General features: G+C 38.5%; 1 protein-coding gene across 7 annotated transcripts in view; it reads right to left on the reverse strand.

Moving 5' to 3' along the window:
• The window catches only part of NELL1 (neural EGFL like 1), a 1,034,396-nt gene that overhangs the window by 343,279 nt on the left and 673,950 nt on the right, over positions 1-17,167 (reverse strand). The window lies entirely within an intron of this gene.

Genomic DNA, 17,167 nt, shown 5'->3' on the forward strand with positions numbered 1-17,167 from the left:
CACAGTTTATTCATCGACAGGAGCACATTTTGGTTGTTCCCAACTTTTCTCAAGGATGAACAAAGCTACTATACACATCCATGTGTGAATTTTTTTGGACATAAGTTTTCAGCTCATTTGGGTGAATAACAAGGAGCTGAATTGCTGAATCCTATGGTAAAAGTATAGTCAGTTTTGTCAGAAACTGCCAAACTATCTTTCAAATGACTGTACCATTTTGCGTTCCCACAAGCAATGAGAATACCGGTTGTTTCACATCCTTGCCAGCATTTGGTGTTCGGGATTTTGGCCATTCTAATAGTTATATAGTGGTATCTGATTTTAATTTTCATTTCTCTGATGATATATGACATGGAACATCTTTTCATGTTTATTTGCCACCCGTATATCTCTCTTAAGGTTTCTGCCAATTTTTAAAATCGAGTTGTCTTCTTATTGTTAAATTTTAAGACTTCTTTGTATATTTTGGAAAACATTTCTTTATCATATGTGCCTTTTACAAGTAATTTATCCCAATCTGTGACTTGCCTTCTCATTCTCTTGATAAAGTCTCTCTGCAGACCAGAAGCTTTTCATTTTGGTGAAGTCTAGTTTAGTATTTCTTTTTTTTTTTTTTTTTTTGGTATTGTATTTAAAAAACCATTGCCATACCCAAGGTTATCTAAACTTTCCCTAGAGTTTTGTAGTACTACATCTTACATAGAAATCTACAATTCGTTGTAAGTTAATTTTTTGTAAAAGGTTTGAAACCCGTGTCTAGATTAATTTTTTGCATATGTAATATCCAATTGTTTCAGCATCACTTGTTAAAAAGACTACCCATCATGCTGCATTTGCTCCTTTTCCAAAGATCAGTTAACTATTTACATGGGTCTGTTTCTGGGCTCTCTATTATCTTCCACTGACTTATTCATCCATCCTTCTGCCAGCACCACCGTGTTATGACTGGTCAAGCTTCACTGGAAGTCTTGAAGTCGAGGGCTGTCAGTCCGCCAGCTTTGTTCTTCAATAGTGTGCTGGCTGTTCTGGGTCTTCACTTTAAATACAAGTTTTGGAATCAGTTTGTCAATATTTACAAAATAACTCCCTGGTATTTTAATTAAGTTTGTATTGAATCTATATTTGATATCTTGAAAACTTAACAATATTGTCCCTCTATCCATGAATATGGAATGTTTCTCAATTTATTAGTACTTATTTGGTTTTATTCACCAGAGTTTCATAGTTTTCCTTATATATACATTGTTAGGTTTATACCAAAGTATTTCATTTCTGGAAATGCTAAAGTAAATGATATTATAGTTTTAGTTGAAAACTGGTATATAAGAACACAAATGACTTTGGTATATTAACCCAGTAACCTGCAATCTTTCTGTAATTACTTATGAGTTCCAGGAGTTTTTTGGTTTTTGCTTTTTTTCATTTATTCTTTCAGGGTTTCTTGATGAGCTTGTCATCTGAAAACAAAGACAGTTTTTTCTTTTTCAATCTGTATATATTTTTCTCTCCTTTTCTTGTCCTATTATATTAGCTAGAAACTCCAGGATACTATTTAAAAGGAGTAGAAAAAGGGGACATCCTTGCCGTGGACCTGATCTTAGTGGGAAGACTCTTTCTCATTACAAACTATGGTATTAGTTGTAGAATACTTTTAAGTATTCTCTATCATAGGGCTTCCCCGGTGGCTCAGTGATAAAGAATCTGCCTGCAATGCAAAAGACACAGGTTCGATCCTGGGTTGGGAAGTTGCCCTGGAGAAGTAAACGGCAACCCACTCTAGTATTCTTGCCTGGGAAATCCCATGGACAGGGGAGCCTGGCAGGCTATAGTCCATAGGGTCCCAAGAGTTAGACACGACTTAGCGACTAAACTACAACAACATTCTTTATCACGTTGATGCAGTTTTCCTCTACTTCTAACTTACTGAGAGCTTTTTATAATGAATGGGTGTTGAGTTTTGTCAAATGGTTTTCTACATCTATTGATAGGATCATTTTTATTTTCAGCCTGTTGAAGTGATAAATTACATTAAGTAATTTTTTGAATGTTGAAACAACCCTGTTTATCTGGGATAAATATCCCTTGATTGTGGTAATTTTTTTTACACATTGCTGGGTTCAGTTTGTTAGTATTTTGTTGAGAATTTTGCATCTATGATCATGACAGATATAGGTCTGCAGCTTTCCTTTCTTGTAATGTCTTTGTCTGGCTTTGTAATCAGGGTAATTCTGGCCTCATAGAATGAGTTATAAAATATTCCTTTTGCTTCTATCCTCTGAAAGATATTGTAGAAAATTGGTATAATTTCTTCTTTAAGCATTTGGTAGAATTCATCAGTGAATACATCTGGGCCTGGAAATTTCTGTTTTGGAAGGTTATTAATTTGTTGAGTCAATTTTAAATCTACATATAGATGTATTCAGATTATCTGTTTCTTCGTCTGCAAGTTTTGGCAACACGGGTCTTTCAAGGAATTACTACCTTTCATTTAGATTATAAAAAATGTGTGAGAAAAAAAGTTGTTAATAGTATTCTTTTATTATCTTTTTAATGTCCAAAGTATCTGTAGTGAGATATCCACTCTTTTCTGAAAGTAGTAATTTGTGTCCTTTTTTTTCCTTAATTAGCTTGACTTGATATTTATCAATTTCACTGATCTTTTCAGAGAATCATTTTTTTATTTTGTTGTATTTATATATTAATTTTTTCTTTTCAATTTCATGGCTTTCTGCTCAAATTCTTAATATTTCTTTTCCTCTGCTTACTTTAGATTTAATTTTCTCTTCTTTTTCTAGGTTCCTAAGGTAGAAATTGGGCTTCCTGGTGGCTCAGCAGTAAAGAATCCACCTGTAATGCAGGAGACATGGTTTCAATCGCTGGGTCGGGAAGATCCCCTGGAGAAGGAAATGGCAACGCACTCCAGTATTCTTGCCTGGGAAATCCCATGGACAGAGGGGCCCGGCAGGCTATAGTCCATGGGACTGCAAAGAGTGGGACACAACTTGGCGACTGAACAACAACAAAGGTGGAAGTTGGGTTACTTTCTAAATGCTTCTTCCTTTCCACTATATGCATTCATTAATATGTACTTCCCCAGAACCACTGCTTTCACCAATCTCACAAATTTTCTTGTGTTTACATTTTCATCTTGCTCAAAATTTTTTTTAAATAATTGAGTCTTTCAATTTGACCCTTATGTTACTTAGAAATGTGCTGTTTTTTTCTCATTTATGTGGGGAATTTTTGAGCTCTTTTTCTATTATTTGTTTTCACTTATACTGTGGTCTGAGTAAATACATTGTATGATTTCAGTTTCTTTGGATTAGTTAAGGTGTGTCCTATGGTCCAAAATGTGGTCTGTCTCGGTGAATGTTCCATGAGAACTCCAGAAGGATGTGTATTCTGCTGTTGTTGGATGAAAGAGTCTATAGATGTTAATCACACCCAGTTGGTGGTGGTGGTGTTGAGTTCAACCACATCTTTACTGATTTTATGATGGCTAGAGTTTATCCCTTTTATTCTTGTTAACTTCGTAAGAAACTGCTGAACACTTTTCTAAAATGGTTGTACTCTTTTATATCCCCACCAGTGTAAGAGAATTACAGCTTTACAACTTCACCAACACTGGGTATTATTGTACTTCTAATTTTAGTCATTCTAATAGGTTTTGGTAGTATCTCTCTCTGTTTTTTATTTGTGTTTCCCTTCTCACTATGATACAAAGTGTCTTTTAATATATTCTTCCAGATCAGAGCTACAAGCGTTAATATCTGATATTTCTATAAATCAACCACTCAACTCTGGAAGGCAGGGAAACTCTTAGCTTCCCAAAACTGAATCATTTATGCAATTTAATTGAAAATTACACATATATTTAATTTTAAACCATTTAAAGTCCCATTCTCATTTAATTTTCAGGCATCAACACCCCTGCTGTAGATTAGTATTTGTTTGGGGAAGTAGGTGACTCAATTATGAAGACTTCCAAGTCAAAAGATGAGAGATGTGGACTTAATAATGGCTACTACTATAGATTTCCTGCCACATCTAAGGTACTGTGCTGAATAATTTTATACATCATTATAAATCACCAACGTAAGCATTATAGTTCCCATTTTATGGATGAAGAAACTGGCTAACATAGATTCTACAAATTCACCTATTATGAAAGAACAGAGAATGGCAACAGGAGATGTGAATATTTTTAGGCGTCCAAGAGAGGCCAGAGCTTCTCAAACTTGATCAGCCTACGATCTCATTGAAATTTACATTCTAATTCAGTGTGTGTATTCTCCATTCCACTGGTCCCTTATCATTCTTTGAGCAGCAAGGATCTGCATTTATATCCTCACAAGGTCTGGACAAGTCCAGGTCAGCATGTGGTGTGCTTAGAGGTTGCCAGGAATAAAGGAAAGAAGCAATACTGCTCCTTTCTAAAAACTGATATTAAATGGCAATAGAGGAGGGGCCATCCAGATACCTGTTTGTCACTTAATATTGCACATAAGATGGATAACAGGTGTCCACCACCAGTGCCTTAGGCTGGGGCAGAGGATAATACCAGGAGAGAACACTGGCAGAAAAATAACTCAGACCCAACTACACAATTTTTTTCTACCAATGGACCACCCTTATTATATAAATATACACCCCAATCCTCTTCTCATCCCTGGAAAGGACATAAATCTTTTAAAAGTATGGATAAAGAAGGAAGGAAGCCTTGTGACTAGGAGTATAAAGTGGATAGCAGTTGAACTTTTAATGGCCAGATTAACCTACAAACATCCCTGGACATTAGAGAAAGCTCTTAGCCTCAATGGGACAAAATTATAATATATTCTGTGCAGGTATAAAAATAATAAGTGCCATGTTTCACATACTGAGTGCTAAGAGTTCAACTAAGGCTATTGTCAAGTGTGATGCAGAGATAGTAAAAAGGTTTGGGGTGGGGGGGATAATACAATTTACATTTAAAAATCATACCAAATTGGAAGCAATTTGGAGAATAATTAGTAAGGTGACTAGCCTGGTGTCAGGAAGGCCAATTAACAGGTTATGCCAATGATTATCAAAGTGATCCCCAACACAGACTCATCAGAGCCATCCTGACTGGGTAAGAAACGCAATCTCTTAGAACTATCCCTCGAAATACTGAATCTGAAGTCTGCAGTAGGGAATGCAACAATTTGTATTTTAATGCTTCTGATGCATGCTGAAATTTGAGAACCACTGGGCTATTGTAATAGTTCTAGTATAAAGCGATGAGCAGTTGTACTAAGATGAAGGCACTGAGGAAGGATAGAAATACTTTCAGAGATATTTAGAAGATAAACAGGACTAGGCTATTGACCTTGGAGACATGGAATCTTATTCTTAATGTTCTAAATGACCTGGGTGAATGATAATATAATCAGTGAAAATGTACCACACTGAATAAAGAGCAGTTGGGTTGGGGGAATAAGACAGAAAATGAGTTCAGTTTCAAACATGACACGTTTGGGGAGCTGTAAGACATCCACGTAAAGATGCCCTGTGGGTGGCTTAATAAATGACTCTGAAGTTCCAGAGAAAGGACTGTGGGTAATGGCAGAAATTCAGGAGGCATCAACTTGTGGGAGAGAGTTCACTACACAGAAGTATACAAAATAGCCTCAAGCAGAGGTTTTCAACTTTGCTTCTGCCACGACAGATGATCAATGGCATTCATATGAGACATATTCCCAGGCGTATACCCAGATTGTAATGAAAAGCAAATCCACATGCACACGAGCAAAAGCAGCTGGCCAAATAAAGCACAGATTTCTCACACTGTTTTCATAGCTCATATTTACAAAAGCATTTTACCTGCAAATGATTAGTAAAGTCATCGATTCACTGATCTCAAATATAACTTTATGGAGGGAAAAATATATACGGCTAATCTAATATAAAACCTACATAAAATTATTTTTTAAAGATCCCATTCAACCTCTACAGGTAATATTTTTAAAAGTAAGCATGTACTAATAAAAATAATCCATATTTCATACTTCAAAAGTATATAACATATAATATTTATGCTTATTCATGATATTAGTATAAATAGTATGATTACACATATTCTTTAGATAATCACATTGCCTTTGACTGGAAAACTGTAGCTAGAGCCTGCTCAATTCTGTTGTATGTGGATAAACATGCATGCTTTCTTCATTTCTCTTCCTTCTTCCAAATATGTACAAGGGTAAAATCAAGGAATCAAATATAAGTGTACATCCACAGATAACAAATTATAGTATTTCAAAATTGCTCTCTCAATGCCACATCAATAACCACAGTTCCTGGATATTTTCAGTAACCATAAATAGACTATGAATTATGAGCAATTAACTTCCAGCTAACCCTGGTTCTACCTTTCCCAAAAAGAAGAGGCACCCACCATTAAAATGCAAATGAGTGAATATGACATCCTTATAATGGTAACATTGAGGTGAGTCCAATTACTTAAAAATGTAAATGATTCACAGGAGCTTATTGTCGCTGTTTAGTCGCTAAGCCCAGTCCAACTCTTTGTGACCCCATGGACTGCAGCATGCCAAGCCTCCCTGTCCTTTACAATCTCCTAGAGTTGTTCAAACTCACGTCCATTGAGCTTATAACTCAATGCTTCTGAATATGTGAGTGGTTTTGACGTATGCCATGGCTGATTGTGACACTGTAATGTGTCATATGTCACCAAGGTCATGAAGTACTAGACTAGAAAGATGATTGCAGACAAAACACAGAAAATTATGAAGATGAAACTGAGGACCATCTATCTTTGAACCAAGAGAGCAATAAAGAAGTGAATTGTGGGGGGAAGGGGAGAACGGAGAAGAAAAGATATTAGGGAAGACAGGAATAACACTCAAAGAAGGAATCATCATCAGTGTCAATATCCTCTGAGAGGCGAAGTAAAATTAGAAGGATGTTGGGGTCGTTATCAGTCAGTCAGTTCAGTCGCTCAGTTGTGTCCAACTCTTTGTGACCCCATGGACTGCAGCACGCCAGGCTTCCCTGTCCTTCACCAACTCCGGGAGTTTGCTCAAACTCATGTCCTTCAAGTCAGTGATGCCATCTAACGATCTTATCCTCTGCCACTCCTTTCTCCTTTTGCCTTCAATCTTTCCCAGCATCAGGGTCTTTCCAATAAGTCAGTTCTTCTCATCTGCTGGCCAAAGTATTGGAGCGTCAGCTTCAGCATCAGTTCTTCCAATGAATATTCAGGACTGATTTCTTTTAGGATGGACTGCTTGGATCTCCTTGCAGTCCAAGGGACTCTCAAGAGTCTTCTCCAACACCACAGTTCAAAAGCATCAGTTCTTTGGAACTCAGCTTTCTTCACAGTCCAACTCTCACATCCATACATGACTACTGGAAAAACCATAGCCTTGACTACACAGAACTTTGTTGGCAAAGTAATTTCTCTGGTTTCTAATACTCTTTCTAAGTTGGGCAAAGCATTTTTTCCAAGGGTTACTGACCATCATCATAATACTGTATAGACTAGTGACTGTGAGCATGGGCTTCAGAGCCAAACTGCCATATGCTATCTGTAACATTCACAATTTTTCAGTGACTTTTTCTTGAATGTATATTCCAGGGGGCGTCGAGAGCAGAATGATAAATGGATAGATACACAGATAGATAAATATAGCAACAAGCAAAGGATGCATAAATGGATCTTTTAATGTTGGGAAAAATAAATGCTATGAAACAAATATAAAATCTGTTACCTTCAAGGAGTTTGCATTCTAGACAGAGTTAAATGGGGTGAATGAAGGTACACTATGAACTGAAAGTTGATGCTAAATGATTCCTGAATGACCCAGCTGGGACATGAAAGCACACAAGGTGGATTGTCAACATATATGAGCAGGGATCGCAAGTGAAAGTTCTTCAGTCACATCTGAAAGAAGGGCTAGTAGCAGAAAAGTAGAGAGGCAAGAGAGGATTTCAGGGATGGAGGCCAAATAGAAAGGCCTGTAGGGTACACTAAACATTGCCATTCAGCTGAAAGGAAAGGTTTATGGAGGAAAACAGGGACAGACAAATGGGGAAAGTAAATTGGGGTCAGAGGGTAGAGAAGCTTGAATGGCAAGCCTAAGAAATTTATGACGCCCTGAAGGCAGGAAAGAAACATTCATGATTTTTGAAATAAAAAGTAAAAGGTTTTGAAAGATATCCCTTTAAAAGGGAAAACATGCACTTAAAAAGAGACAGTAAATTTTCAATGCACAAGACTACTTTATAGCAAAGCTTTGTCTTAATGAAAGCAGAATGTTAAAATACACACCCACTCCCAACCCACCCCCCAACACACACTCTTTAAGCAAACTCTTAATATCCATTTCATGTTTTCCTACAGACTACCGATTATGAGTGTTGTTTTATCAGTAATTTTCTAAAAAGATCAATGCAGAGAGTCAATCTGCTGCATTTTCTCCAATGTACAATTAAAACAATTTCTCACCTGTCATTCCATCACTATTTAATAACCACAGAAGAGCTGACAGATGCATAGTTCTCAGAGAGGATGTGGATGGCCAGACTTAAAATAATCCAGAAATGTCCTCCTAGTTTTCCAAAAGGGGATACAGACTGTACAATATCAAATTGGCTACAGAAGCCCTCATTTGAAGAAGCGTTATACTTATTTATACACAAAGAAGAGCTTTCCAGATACACATTTCATTTAGTAAAGAAAAAAACAATCTCACCCTGAAGAAAGGATATTTAGTTGGGGTGGGGAGCCACAGTATTATATTTTATAGGGGGTTTGGCTTTGGAATGAAACAGTGATGATTACAATCCGCTGAAAAGACACTTAAACAAAACTTTAGCCTTTCTTGAAAAGAAGACAGGTGAAGACTAAGGATTACAGGTAAATTGGAAACAGACTTCATCTTCTCTTCTAACTCAACTTTGCAGCCATATGAACATCTCTGTTAAATACCTTGCTATTACCTAGGGCCTTAACTATGCCACTCACTTCTCTCTGCCAATCTGGGAAGACTGCTGTCTTCCATGAAATATTCACAAGTATGATCATTATATTTCTCTTCAACTGCTCTGCATTTCAGAGGTTTCCCTTTGAATCAGGATCTGGCAAGAGAATCACTCTGTGCTAATAATAACTGGATGCATGACTCAACAAAGTCCTCTCTGTTATACCTATCTCAGTTTTTAGTTCAACACACACACACACACACACACACACACACACACACACACACCCCACAACTGTTGACACAAGCTCAGGTAACCATACACTATGGGTTTTCTTAAAAAGTCCCAATTAGCCTGAAATCATAGTCCTTATAAAACACACTTTACTGTTAAACCAGTATGATTCAGTGACCTAATTTTTGCAATAAGGTTATTACAATAACTGGGCTTCCCTTGTCGCTCAGATGGTAAAGAATCTGCCTGCAATATTGGAGACATGAGTTTGATCCCAGGGTCAGGAAGATCCCCTGGGGAAAGAAATGGCAACTCACTCTGGTATTCTTGCCTGGAGAATTTCATGGAGAGAGGAGCCTGGTGGGCTACAGTCCATGGGGTAGCAAAGAGCTGAGTTGGTCATGACTTAGTGACTAACACACACTATTAAAAATAACTACAGAACCTGAAACTTAGGGGGGGCTTTCTGAAGCCAGCTGTTTAGCTAGCTGGTTTATCCCTCATCAACATCACAAAGTAGGTGTTATTATACAAATCTAAAAAACTCCAATGGATTTCCTCCAGCCTCCCCACCCCTAGCCTGCAAATGTTCTCCCTTCTCAAAATGGACAATGTCCTCTACCGGGCACCACACTCAAGGCTCTGTGTTAGGTAGCACTTTATCTCAATCTGAAAATTGCAACTGGAGGTAGGTGATTTATTTTCATTTTATAAATAAACATAGTTATATGCCAAGAAGATGAGCAACTCCTGTTAAATTAGCATAAGATTTAAACACAAGCCTCTTCCCTCTAAGTATATGCCCTTTCTTCTGCCTCATGCTGTTTTTTTTTCCCTCCTGTGTTTCTTATTTTATTAATTTTTTTTTTACTTTACAATATTGTATTGGTGTTCCATACATTGACATGAATCTGCCATGGATGTACATGTGTTCCCCATCCTGAACCCCCCTCCCACCTCCCTCCCCATCCCATCCCTCTGGGTCAACCCAGTGCACCAGCCCCGAGCACCCTGTATCATGCATCGAATTGCATGTGTCTATGTGAAGCTTTCCCTCTTCCACTTCTATCCCTGAGAAGGGATAGAAGAGTCTCACATAAAATCAAAATCACCATTGCAGACTTTCAGGTACCTAACAGATAAACTGATGATTGTACAACATGGAAAATATCCACAATGAAATTTCCCAGGAAAAATAGTTAAATGCATGTACTTGCATCTGCTCTTTCCTGAAACCCCATTACATTTACATTTCAACTTTTACTTTTTGTTTTTAAATTGTATATCTATACAGGCCATGAGAATGACAGAGGAGACAAGAAAACAAATATGGAAACTGGAAAGGAGGTGAAGGAGTGATGATCAACTTTTCAGATCTGATAAAGCTGAATCCTAAACACTCAGGGAAAAAAGCCAAGAAACCATTTGTTTTGCACCACAGAACTCCAAAGCATCGGGAATCAGTTCAGTTCAAATCAGTCGCTCAGTCGTGTCTGACTCTTTGCGACCCCATGAATCGCAGCACGCCAGGCCTCCCTGTCCATCACCAACTCCCGGAGTTCACTCACACTCTCATCCATCCAGTCAGTGATGCCATCCAGCCATCTCATCCTGGGTCGTCCCCTTTTCCTCCTGCCCCCAATCCCTCCCAGCATCAGAGTCTTTTCCAATGAGTCAACTCTTCGCATGAGGTGGCCAAAGTACTGGAGTTTCAGCTTTAGCATCATTCCTTCCAAAGAAACCCCAGGGCTGATCACCTTCAGAATGGACTGGTTGGATCTCCTCGCAGTTCAAGGCACTCTCAAGAGTCTTCTCCAACACCACAGTTCAAAAGCATCAATTCTTCCGTGCTCAGCCTTCTTCACAGTCCAATTCTCACATCCATACATGACCACTGGAAAAACCATAGCCTTGACTAGACGGACCTTAGTCGGCAAAGTAATGTCTCTGCTTTTGAATATACTATCTAGGTTGGTCATAACTTTTCTTCCAAGGGGTGAGTGTCTTTTAATTTCATGGCTGCAGTCACCATCTGCAGTGATTTTGGAGCCCCCAAAAAAATAAAGTCTGACACTGTTTCTACTGTTTCCCCATCTATTTCCCATGAAGTGATGGGACCGGATGCCATGATCTTCGTTTTCTGAATGCTGAGCTTTAAGCTAACTGTTTCACTCTCCTCTTTCACTTTCATCAAGAGGCTTTTTAGTTCCTCTTCACTTTCTGCCATAAGGGTGGTGTCACCTTCATATCTGAGGTTATTGATATTTCTCTCAGCAGTCTTGATTCCAGCTTGTGTTTCTTCCAGTCCAGTGTTTCTCATGATGTGCTCTGCATAGAAGTTAAATAAGCAGGGTGACAATATACAGCTTTGACAAACTCCTTTTCCTATTTGGAACCAGTCTGTTGTTCCATGTCCAGTTCTAACTGTTGCTTCCTGACCTGCATACAGGTTTCTCAAGAGGCAGGTCAGGTGGTCTGGTATTCCCATCTCTTTCAGAATTTTCCAGAGTTTATTGTGATCCACACAGTCAAAGGCTTTGGTATAGTCCATAAAGCAGAAATAGATGTTTTTATGGAACTCTCTTGCTTTTTCCATGAAAACAGCAGATGTTGGCAATTTGATCTCTGGTTCCTCTGCCTTTTCTAAAACCAGCATGAACATCAGGAAGTTCACGGTTCACGTATTGCTGAAGCCTGGCTTGGAGAATTTTGAACATTACTTTACTAGTGTATGAGATGAGTGCAATTGTGCGGTAGTTTGAGCATTCTTTGGCATTGCCTTTCTTTGGGATTAGAATGAAAACGGACCTTTTCCAGTCCTGTGGCCACTGCTGAGTTTTCCAAATTTGCTGGCATATTGAGTGCAGCACTTTCACAGCATCATCTTTCAGGATTTGAAACAGCTCAACTGGAATGCCATCACCTCCACTAGCTTTGTTCATAGTGATGCTTCCTAAGGCCCACTTGACTACACATTCCAGGATGTCTGGCTCTAAATTAGTGATCACACCATTGTGATTATCCGGGTCATGAAGATCATTTTTGTACAGTTCTTCCGTGTATTCTTGCCACCTCTTCTTAATATCTTCTGCTTCTGTTAGGTTCATACCATTTCTGTCCTTTATTGAGCCCATCTTTGCATGAAATGTTCCCTTGGTATCTCTAATTTTCTTGAAGAGATCTCTAGTCTTTCCCATTCTGTTGTTTTCCTCTATTTCTTTGCACTGACTGCTGAAGAAGGCTTTCCTATCGCTTCTTGCTATTCTTTGGAACTCTGCATTCAGATGCTTATACCTCTCCTTTTCCCCTTTGCTTTTCGCTTCTCTTCTTTTCACAGCTATTTGTAAGGCTTCCCCAGGCAGCCATTTTGCTTTTTTGCATTTCTTTTCCATGGGGATGGTCTTGCTCCCTGTCTCCTATACAATGCCATGAACCTCACTCCATAGTTCATCAGGCACTCTATCTATCAGATCTAGGCCCTTAAATCTATTTCTCACTTCCACTGTATAATCATAAGGGATTTGATTTAGGTCATACCTGAATGGACTAGAAGTTTTCCCTGCTTTCTTCAATTTCAGTCTGAATTTGGTAATAAGGAGCTCATGATCTGAGCCACAGTCAGCTCCTGGTCTTGTTTTTGTTGACTGTATAGAGCTTCTCCATCTTTGGCTGCAGAGAATATAATCAATCTCATTTCGGTGTTGACCATCTGGTGATGTCCACGTGTAGAGTCTTCTCTTGTGTTGTTGGAAGAGGGTGTTTGCTATGACCAGTGCATTTTCTTGGCAAAACTCTATTAGTCTTTGCCCTGCTTCATTCCATGTTCCAAGGCCAAATTTGCCTATTACTCCAGGTGTTTCTTGACTTCCTACTTTTGCATTCCAGTCCCCTATAATGAAAAGGACATCTTTTTGGGGTGTTAGTTCTAAAAGGTCTTGTAGGTCTTCATAGAACTGTTCAACTTCAACTTCTTCAGCTGAAGGTCAGGAAGGGTGGCGGGAGGAGATACCCCTCATCCAAGGTAAGGAGCAGCAGCTGTGCTCCACTGGAGCAGCCGTGAAGAGATACCCCACGCCCAAGGTAAGAGAAACCCAAGTAAGATGGTAGGTGTTGCAAGAGGGCATCAGAGGGCAGACACACTGAAACCATACTCCCAGAAAACTAGTCATTCTAATCACACTAGGAACACAGCCTTGTCTAACTCAATGAAACTAAGCCATGCCCGCGGGGCAACCCAAGACAGGCGGGTCATGGTGGAGAGGTCTGACAGAATGTGGTCCACTGGAGAAGGGAATGGCAAACCACTTCAGTATTCTTGCCTTGAGAACCCCATGAACAGTATGAAAAGGCAAAATGGTAGGATATTGAAAGAGGTACTCCCCAGGACAGTAGGTGCCCAATATGCTACTGGAGGTCAGTGGAGAAATAACTCCAGAAAGAATGAAGGGATGGAGCCAAAGCAAAAACAATACCCAGTTGTGGATGTGACTGGTGATAGAAGCAAGGTCCGATGCTGTAAAGAGCAATATTGCATAGGATCCTGGAATGTCAGGTTCATCAATCAAGGCAAATTGAAGTGGTCAAACAGGAGATGGCAAGAGTGAACGTCGACATTCTAGGAATCAGCGAACTAAAATGGACTGGAATGGGTGAATTTAACTCAGATAACCATTATATCTACTACTGCGGGTAGGAATCCCTCAGAAGAAATGGAGCAGCCATCATGGTCAACAAAAGAGTCTGAAATGCAGTACTTGGATGCAATCTCAAAACGACAGAATGATCTCTGTTCATTTCCAAGGCAAACCATTCAATATCACAGTAATCCAAGTTTATGCCGCGGGAATAGAGAGCACCAAATACCCCTCAGAGTTGCAGGGAAAGGTGCATAAAGAGTCTTTTTAGGAAACAAACACGCAGATCATCTTCCATATTCTGTTCAGTGAAATGACTGCCCCCTGCCACCAACCTAGGAGAAGAAGGCACATTGACACTCTACACTGAGGAACACTGCAAAACTGAATCCAAGTTTCACAATGAACTGGGGGGAAATAACTGCAAGTTTACATGGCAAACGGAGTGCTAAAAGATTGGCTTAGAGTCTATGGACAGGAGTTCCAGGGTAGTTTCTAAGGAAATCAACTAAAAATAAAATATGTAAAGATATTAACAATAGACTTTCTCCAGAGAATGGACTAGAATACCCTATCCTGAATTCCATTGTCATTCATCACATGTTCATTTGTACAGAGCTTTCAATTCATGTTTCATTATCCAGATGTTAAGTATCAGTGCAGTTCAACCTATCAGAGCCAGGTTCGAACATGTGGAAAAATCTTCTGACATGAAAGACAGAAGCCAAAGCAAATTCATAGACAGAAGCAATCAGGAGGATACAGGGATTCCATTAAGAGAAGAACATTTTAAATAAATTATCACAAATGTCTGAAGGGGAAAATGACACTGTAGTCATAAAATAAAACCAATATTCTATTTTAAAAAGCATAGAAAGAGAAAAAGTAGTCTTGAAGTATAAAAAGGACTGCAGAAATAGAAAGCTCAGTGTAAGAGTTGGAAGAAAAAGTGGAAGAAATCCTCATCTAAGATATTATATGAAAATGACAAATAACAGGGAAATAGGAAAGTAAATAAGAAAGGTAGATAACCAGGAAGTTTTACATGCAAATAATAGGAGAGCCAGAAAACAAGAAAAAGGAGACAAAAATGTGGGGGTGAGAGAGTATGAAACAAATCACCAAAGACATGATTCAAGAATACTGGCAGACTTAAAATCTATGAATATCTAGATTGAAAAGGACCACTGAGTGCCCAGCAAAGTGAAGGAAAATTACCTAACATCAGCAGAAAATTTAAAAATGTCAATTACAGGTTAGGTAGGTAGGTTTAGTTGCAAAGTCCTGTCTGACTCTTGGGATGCAATGGACTGTATGTAGGTCACCAGGCTCCTCTGTCCATGAGATTTCCTGGGCAAGAATACTGGAGTGGGTTGCCAATTCCTACTCTAGGGGATCTTCCTGACCAATTACAAAGCAAAACCTAAAACATCAGAAAGACATTGGCCTTCTCAAATTGCATAGTGGAGCCTGGAAGACAACGTGAGAATGGCTTCAAAATTCTGAGAAAAGAAAATTACTTACAACCTAAAACACAATGTTTTTTTCAAATTATCAGTCAAGGATGAAGGCAAAATTATTTACCTAGACATATATCTCTTGCTTACTAAGCTCTAGAGAGTCATCTAAGCAATTTTTAAGTATCCATGCATTTAATAAATGATATTTTTCAGAGAAGATCTCAAAGCTTTTTCCCTCATGTACCCTTTCTCATATAATTAACAGAGAATGCACTCCATTAAGCCAGAGCAGTAGACGAGAAAAATGTATGCACGGTATTCAGGAACAGGGGCTACCTCTCCAGGGAAAGGCAAAGGGAAGCCCCCGAATCATGAGGAAAAGAGATTCCAAGGACATGAGCCAGGCAGTGAGCTTAGTGGTCACCCTACCTTTGGGATAGATTTGTTCCAGAACATGAAAGAATTAATGTCTTTGAAGGTATTTATAAAATGGACATGAACTTGGGCAAACTCCAGGAGATGGTGAGGGTCAGGGAAGTCTGGTGTGCTGTAGGCCATGGGGTCTAAAGAGTTGGTCATGACTTGATAACTGAACAACCACATACTACTGGTGAGAGTTTGGGAATAAATTATGATAAATCCATGGTAAACTAAGCAATAATATGAATAAACTAGATGATTACTGATGACAGGGGAACCAAGAACTGTGCAAGAGAGGAAACCAAGGATACCTGATAATAATTCATTTACCAATATCATGCTTCCCTGATGGTTCAGCTGGTAAAGAATCCACTTGCAATGTGGGAAACCTGGGTTCAGTCCCTGGGTTGGGAAGGTCCCCTGGAGAAGGGAACGGCTACCCCACTCCAGTATTCTGGCCTAGAGAATTCCATGGACTGTGTAGTCCATGGGGTTGCAAAGAGTTGGACATGTCTGAGAGACTTTCACTTCACCAATAGGAGCACACACTTATAACAACATAAATGCAGAATAGTGACCTAAAAAGAAAAAAAAAAAAAAAGTGTGCTGAGTTGTGTGGAAAATAGCTAAATCATCCTTATATGGTAAGGAAAAAAAAAAAAAAAAACATTTCAAAGTTGGGAATATAAAGAAGTAGTAAAGAAAAATGTTATTTAGAGATGTGACCAAAAACACCAAAGAGAGAATGTTAAAAGGTTTTAAAGTGATTGTTCTAGGGATGAGAACTGGGAAACGTTTTCTAGGGGATAAATCTTTTTTATAAAGCCTTCTATATCCACTTACCTCTTTAAACTACATGCATGTATAAATTTGCTAGACATCAAATTAATTTTTTAATGTGCATAAACAGGTTTTTTCCTTTGAGGCACAAAAGCATTAAGGTTAAAAGTCAACAGACTGCTTGGTTTCTAATCTTGACTCTTTTGTTTACAACTATTTGACCTTGGGAAAACGGTTTAAAAATCTCTCTCCCTCAGTTTCCTCTCATGCAAATGAGAATAAGATCTTCCTCAATGAGTTCAGAGAGTAATAAATACATTCAGTCTGAACAGTGCCTAACTCAATGCATGTCTATGATCATTATTATTTGTATGAATGAAATATTTGATGAAATAATTATGTTGGTATAAATAATAAAAGAATAAAACTAAAAAATGCCATTTCATTCTGATTTCAAATTGCATTTATTGGCCCAATTATAATTGAAAAAATTCTAAGAACCAACAAACTAACATGTAATGATTTATTAAGCAAATCTGTGATAACTGAATATAGCTGCTTAGTACGGTCATTTATTGTACATCCATCTGAAAAGGTAGAGAAGGTTCTGTAATATATCTACTTAAAGAACACTTACAGCCCTCTACTTAACAATCTGAGAAATTTATAGAA

This window comes from Ovis aries, chromosome 21, assembly GCF_016772045.2.
Source record: "Ovis aries strain OAR_USU_Benz2616 breed Rambouillet chromosome 21, ARS-UI_Ramb_v3.0, whole genome shotgun sequence".
NCBI classification, from domain to species: domain Eukaryota; kingdom Metazoa; phylum Chordata; class Mammalia; order Artiodactyla; family Bovidae; genus Ovis; species Ovis aries.